Source organism: Solanum tuberosum, unplaced genomic scaffold (genome assembly GCF_000226075.1).
Source record: "Solanum tuberosum cultivar DM 1-3 516 R44 unplaced genomic scaffold, SolTub_3.0 scf00171, whole genome shotgun sequence".
NCBI lineage: Eukaryota > Viridiplantae > Streptophyta > Magnoliopsida > Solanales > Solanaceae > Solanum > Solanum tuberosum.
In genome coordinates this window covers 622,351-630,160 of record NW_006239097.1, presented here as the reverse complement: position 1 = coordinate 630,160, position 7,810 = coordinate 622,351, and positions in this window count along the sequence as shown.

Here is a 7,810-nt window from a genome sequence, read left to right as displayed (position 1 = left end):
GATATTTGCAATCAGTCATCATAGCCATTTGAGTTATGTGATAATGTCGAATCTCTGTATTTATGTTCAAAAATATTGCAACGACCTTTAAGTTATTTCTATTATTCGGGTATTAGTTGAGAATTTAATAATAAAGCTTAATAAAGTCATCATGTGGGTAATTACCTAATATATATGTATATACAACTCAAATTCCTCTAGTTTTTTGTTGCCACTATGTGCGTATTATTTTATTTCAAAGTAACTGAATACCAAATTATAAAAGTATATATACCGTAACCTTTTGTATTTTAATTCAAGGGAAAAGGGTCTGAAATATACTCCAACGTTGGCCGAAATTGTTGTTACGATACCAAACTTTATGGAGGATCTTTTACCCCCCCTGCACTATTTAATAGTGTTATTAAAAAGGTATATATGTGCCCACATGGACACATTATTATTTTATAATTATGCAATATTTATGATGTCCACGTAGGCATATATATACCTTTAAAATACAATATTAAATAGTGTAGGGGGGTAAAAAGGTCCTTCCCAAAGTTTGGTATCGTTACTGCATTTTCGGTCAAAGTTTGGATATATTTCAGACCATTTTCCCTTAATTCAATGATCTTTAATTTTAGTATCTACCGTTTTATCCTAAAAAAACTTCGTACCAAAAGTTAGAAACTATAGCTTCTATATATAATATAATTAATATATAATATATTGACTAAGAAAAATAAACATCTAACAAAGTGAAAAGCAATGTAAATTGGCTTATCCAAATAAAAAAATTAAAGAAAAAGAAAGTGCTTCACTTTATTTGATAGATAATTTCAATTTCGTACAATTTATGAGTAGATATAATAAGTGGATATTATAATATCATCCATCATTCAACCCATTTTTATTCACATAAAATATCGATGAGTCGAATATTTTATCCATTCGCATCCAACCCATTGTTAACTCATTCATATGCGATCTAATTCGTCTGTTAGCCAGCACAAGTCATGCCACATGAATAACACCATAGTTACTCATGGAGAAGTTGACAATGTTGGTTTAGAAAGTTTTGGATTTTCCATCTTTATCACACTTGGAATCTCAGGATTTGAAACAACTGGTAATTCAGGCCTTGTAAAAGTTGGGATCTCAGGCTTTGGGGTAGTTGGCAGCTTACGCTTTGGAACACTTGGTATTTCAAGCTTAGAGACACTAGGAGTCTCGAGTTCTAGGGTTGTTGGAATCTTAGGCTTTGAGGAATTAGAGGTCTCAGGTTTTGAGAAACTAATAGTCTCAAAATTTAGAGAACTTGGGATCACAGACTTAGGCGAACTTGGAGTCTCAGACTTTGGGGAATTCAGTGTCTCAGGCTATTTGGGAACGAGGAGTTTCAAGTTTTGGAAAACTCGGGGTCTCAAAACTTGGGGTATCATGCTTTGGGAAACTAGGTGTATTGGGCTTTGGGGAACTTGGGGTCTCAGGCTTTGGGAATTTGGAGTTTCGGTTTGTGGGGAACTTGGATTTTAGGTCTTTGGAGAACTTGGAGTCTCGGGCTTTGGGGAACTAGGAGTCTCGAACTTTGGAGAACTTGGTGTCTCGGGCTTTGAAAAACTAGGAGTCTCAGGCTTAAAAGAGCTAGGGGTCTCGGACTTTGAGAAACTTGGAGTCTCGGATTTTGAGAAAGTAGGGGTCTCAGGCTTTGAGAAAGTAGGAGTCTCGGGCGTTGAGAAACTTGGAGTCTTGGGCTTTGTAGAACTTGATGTCTCAGGTTTTAAAAAAGTAGGAGGAGCCTCGAGCTTTAGAGAACTTGGAGTCTCGGGTTTTAAGAAATTAGGAGTCTCAAGCTTAGAGGAACTTGGCGTCTCGGGCTTTGAGAAACTAGGAGTTTTGGGCTTTGAGAAACTAGGGGTCTCGGACTTTGGAGAACTTGGAGTCTTAGGATTTGGAGAACTAGGGGTCTCGGGTTTTGAAAAACTAGGGGTCTCGGGCTTTAGGGAACTTGGAGTCTCAGGTTTTGAGAAACTAGGAGTCTCGAGCTTTGAGAAACTAGGGGTCTCGAGCTTTGCGGAACTTGGGGTCTTGGGCTTTGGAGAACTTAGAGTCTCAGGCTTTAAGAAACTAAGAGTCTCGAGTTTTCAGAAACTTGGTGTCTCGGGCGTTGGAGAACTTGGAGCCTCGGGCTTCGAGGAACTTGGCGTCTCAGGATTTGAGAAACTTGGAGTCTCGGGCCTTGAGAAACTTGGGGTCTCAGGCTTTGAAAAGCTAGGAGTCTCGGGCTTTGAGAAGCTAGGAGTTTTGGGTTTTGAAAAAGTTAGAATCTCAGGTTTTGAAAAACTAGGAGTCTCAGGTTTTGGGGAACTTGGCATCTCAGGCTTTGAAGAACTAGGAGTTTTGGACTTGGAGAAGGTAGGGGTCTCGGGCTTTGAGAAACTAGGGGTCTCAGGCTTTGAAGAACTTTGGGTCTCGAGCTTTGGAGAACTTGGGATTTCAGGCTTTTGGAAAGTTAGGGTCTCAGACTTTGGGGAACTCAGAGTCTCAGGATTTGAGAAAGTTGGTGTCTCGGGTTTAGAGAAACTAGGGGTTTCAGGCTTTGAAAAACTAGGGGCCTCGATCTTTGGAGAATTAGGAGTCTCGGGTTTTGGAGAACTAGGAGTCTCGGGTTTTGATAATGTTGGAGTCTCAGATTTTGAGAAACTAGGGGTCTTTGGCTTTGAAAAACTTGGGATCTCGGGCTTTGAGAAAGAAGGAGTTTTGGGTTTTGAGAAAGTAGGGGTTTCGGGGTTTGGAGAAATAGGAGTCTCAAGCTTTGAGAAACTAGGGGTCTCCAATTTTGAGAAAGTAGGAGTCTCGGTCTTTGAAAAAGTAGAAGCCTCAAGCTTTTGGGAACTAGGAGTCTCGGGTTTTGAGAAACTAGGGGTTTCGGGCTTTGAGAAACTAGGGGTTTCGGGCTTTGAGAAAGTAGGAGTCTCAGGCATTGAGAAAGTAGGGGTCTCCGATTTTGAGAAAGTAGGGGACTCGGGATTTGAGAAAGTAGGAGTCTCAGGATTTTGGGAATTAGGGGTCTCGGGATTTAAGAAACTAGGAGTTTCAGGCTTTGAAAAAGTAGGAGTCTCAGGTTTTGAGAAAGTAAGAGTTCGAGCCTTAGGGAATTAGGGGTCTCGGGCTTTGAGAAACTAGGAGTTTCAGGTTTTGAGAAACTAGGGGTCACGGGCTTTGAAAAAGTAGGGGTCTCAGGTTTTGAGAAACTAGGATTTTGGGTTTTGAGAAACTTGGAGTTTCGGGTTTCGAGAAACTAGGAGTTTCGGGCTTTGAGAAACTAGGTGTCTCAGGCTTTGAGAAACTAGGAGTTTCGGGTTTTGAGAAATTAGGAGTTTCGGTCTTTGAGAAACTAGGGGTCTCAGGTTTCGAGAAACTAGGAGTCTCGGGCTTTGAGAAACTAGGGGTCTCAGATTTTTAGAAACTAGGAGTCTCGGGCTTTGAAAGACTGAGGGAATTGGAGAAACTTGGGGTAGCGGGCTTTGAAAGACCGAGGGAATTGGAGAAACTGGGGGGGGGGGCAGTGGGCATTGAGAAACTAGGGGTAGTGGGCGTTGAAAAACTAGGAGTTTGTAGAATGTGACATGCTGTTATAGTTGTAATCATGCGGTCATGTATAAATTAGATAAATGCAAGCAATAAGATAGAGGACAATTTGGAATGTTGAGCCATTTTTCTGCAGATGCGAGAAGCTTAGAGTAACATGTGTTAAGAGCAAATGAAGTTTTGATATTCCAATAGTTTTTCATTTAGCTATATACAGATTTTTACAAGCATATAAAAAGGACGATTTCAATATTTGATACGTTAGTTGACCTATTTATCTGCAAATATTATAGTATCTAGAATTTGTCTTGTAATAGCAATATAATAGTATCTTGAATATCCCTAAAATAAAGGAATACTAAGATTTACTAGCTTATATATGAGATTATTAAGGAATCAAACTTTTGATCCACTGAATGGTTAGTGTCTCCTTAAGAAAACTATTCCCCTCTAATACCCGAGGTTTAAAGAATTAGATCCTCTCAGGATGGAACAATTTTAGTCACCAATGTATTGATACAAAAACAATGGTGTCAGTAAGCCACTCAACATGAGCAAAGTACACAAATATTTAATTGTGCAAAAGAAGAAGAAGTTCAGAATTTTCGTTGTTTTAAAATTAGAGGAAATTTCTCTATTTATAGACAACAAAGGGTAGTGTGAACAAATGCTTATTGTGCCTTACTGGAAAGGTCACAACTCTTTGGAAAAGTCACAACGCTTCGGAAAGGTCACAACCTTTCATAAACGTCACAACCTTTCATAAAAGTCGCAACTCTTCATAAATTAAACTCAAATAGGTCGTGATCGACACAAGGCGACTTGACCCTATTTTTAGAACTATTAATTTCATTTTATGAGAAGAGAAAATAACTTTTTAAGAATGTAAAGTAAACATATTTGTAATTTGATAGGTCACTTTTAACACTATAATTATAAGCTGGATAAAAATTTATCATTTTAAGCTCTTTTAATTTTGAGTTCCCCGCCTGGGATTCCCCCCCCCCCCCCCCACAATTTTGCTTTTTAAAAAAATTAATTATAGGAAAAATGACCCCACATATATATTTAAGAGATAATATTATGGTTTTTAAAGCTACTTTTAAAATATTCTTGCTTATAACAGTTTAATTACGGGTTATAATAGATCACATTTTATTTAAAAATCAATTACATTTTTACTTTATTAAATAAATAGTATTTTATGATTTTATATTTATTGTTAAATGATATAAATAAATAATCTACCATAATTATCTCATACACATTTATAGGAAATTTACCTTGATTCTTGTTCCTTTTTTACTTTTACACGTCTAACCCACACCCCTAATGTCACCACTCCTCTTCTAGTCAGTAACCCACCATCCCCATGTTCAAAAACTAAAATTTTCTGTTGTAACAATTACCCATTCCTCTTTCACCTCATCAATCATCTTCCATTCAAACCGTTTCTACATCTCAATATCACCTACTAAATCAGAAAATATTCAGTCCACAATCACAAACAAAGGGTGATTTCACAATACTAAGAATCAAGTTTTCAAGATTTTCGTTAAAACATGTCGAAGAAACAGAGCATACTTCTAGAAAGAGTCCCAGATTAGTAGAAGCGAGGTCTACGGGTGGAATAGAACCTCCAACGTTTAACATATTGACTCAAACGCCACAGCATAACAAGAATCCAACTCCAGCAAAAAAGGTTGGTACTTCTCAAAATAAGAAGCAGATTACATGAAAGAAGAAGAAAACTCAATTTATTTATGAAGGAGTCTTCGGAAATCCCAATATAAAAGGGCAAAAAAATGGTTAGGGTAAATAATTTATTTAATTTATTTCTCAATTATTAAATTTAGTAGAATTTTTGTTATAACAGTTTATTTATGCATATTATTTATGGCATGAATTTTTGTTTTTAATGTTTGACATGAAATTGTTGTGACATAAGCATACATATGTATAGTTACTATCATGGAATTGATATTAATTTATCAAAAAAGGTATGAAGCATGTTTAAGATTGGTATGAATCTGACTTGATATTGATTTATGAATGTGGTATGCAGTATGTTTAACATTAGTATGAAACTTATTTAATTTTGGTATGAACTTGGTATACCTTTTAGCAGGAAAGTTATCACTCAAAATCTTTCATTATGTCTATGAATGTGGAATGAAACATGGATAATATTGGTATAAAAATGTCTTAATATTGGTTTAGAAATGTGGTATGCAGTATGTTTTAACATTGGTATGAAACTGATTTAAATTTGGTATGAAGTTGATACACCTTTTAGCAAGGAAGTTATTATTCAAAATCTCTCATATTTGTATATGAATGTGGTATGAAACATGAATAATATTGGTATGAAACTGTCTTAATATTTGTATGAAGTTTGCATCTAACTAATATTTGTATATGAATGTGGTATGAAACATGAATAATATTGATATGAAACTGTCTTAATACTTGAAGTCATGCATCTGACAAATGTGCCTCAACAAGAGTCAAGATCAAAGTTTGTATTTCTATCTTTTAGTGATTTCATCATAAAAATTAATTCACTTTATTTCTTAAAATTATTTTTCTTTCATTTTTGTTCCAGTGATTGTGGTATGTACACATGTTTATTTGATGAATACATCAGCAATAGAGTTTTTAATATGGGTTCCATTGATATCGATGCAAAGTATCATCATCAAAGGTACGCCACAATCATATGACAGTACGGAAAACAAAGAACAATGATGGTGCGATTAGTGAGAGTGAAGTAACTGCAACTGTTGCTAGCAAATTTGATGGACCCCGCATAGCAAAAGAACATGCCCCGAATATCAACAATTATCCTACACCAAGACCACAAAAATTTAATCTGAGATAGTTGATTGGAGCTTAGACACTTAAGTATTAGAAGTTTTTTAAGTTTTGGATGATATATATTTGTTTTTTCCTCCTGTTTTAAGTTTTGGATGATATATAATATTCACTGTTTTCTTCCAACTATATATAATATGTACTGTTTTCTTAAGTTGGATACTAACAATACACAATTTGGATATCAACATTTTTATTGGACTTTAGTTTGAAAAAAACCTCATAAACATAGTACCAAATAATTCATATTCATTGTTAAACTTAACATATGAATTACAGATTCTCTATTATAATTCCGGGATACCAGTTATATAAAAACTGCATACCAATTGGTCAACATTAAACAGTTTTAGTTTTGGTTATTGATTAGAAACCAAATGAACAATAATTTAGATTACATGAAATAAGAGTGTCATATAATTGGTATTCAATTTGTGTAAAATTGGTATCCAATTCATATATGATTTTTTTTTTACTTCATAATCTAAGACAAAAACTAAAAAAATAAAAAATGTATGAAGTTGGTATCCAACCTGTATAAATATTCGAAGAAATGAATCTGACAATGTAAAACAAAAGAAGAAAATCTGGTTTTTGAAATACAAAAAAAAAAAATCGAGGAGAGAGAAAAATTTGAACAAAAAAAGAAAATCTGGTTTTTGAAATACTTTTAACTGATTAAAGTAAAAAAAGGAAAACAAATATTCCTATTTTGTTTTGAATCTCCTAAATTTATGGAAATCATGAATTATCATTAATGTATTCAAATTAATTACTACAACTAATTCCGTTTTTTACTTTAAATTATTTTTAAAAAATCGTTTTTTATTATTATTTTAAAACTTTTTTTTAATAAATTGTTATAACCTGAATTTTTTTATTGTTACAACTTGAAAGTTTTATTATACTGTCATAACTTGAAAGTATTAGTCTTATATATGTCATTTATAAAATTTTCACTTAATTATAATGGAATCTATGGAATATTTATGCATGATTTACTTATTTATATTTTATTTATTATGTCTTCTATCATGCATAAAATAATACTATTTAGATTTTCTCATATTAAAATCTACGTGTATTAGTTATGTAAATTTCTAAATTGTAAATCAAACACAATATTAGTTTTATACATGAATAACTTACCACTTACCCAGATATCAAATATTTTATTACTTATACAAAATTTAATACTTACATAATTCATTTCCAAACCAACTACCAAACGACCCATAATTAGCATCAACAGGTAAAGTAAAGTTCCTTTAGTATTTGAAGATATAAAACATTTATCTTCTCAAATTAATTTCTTAAACTCATTTTGTTGCGACTTTTATGAAAAGTTATGACTTTTATGAAA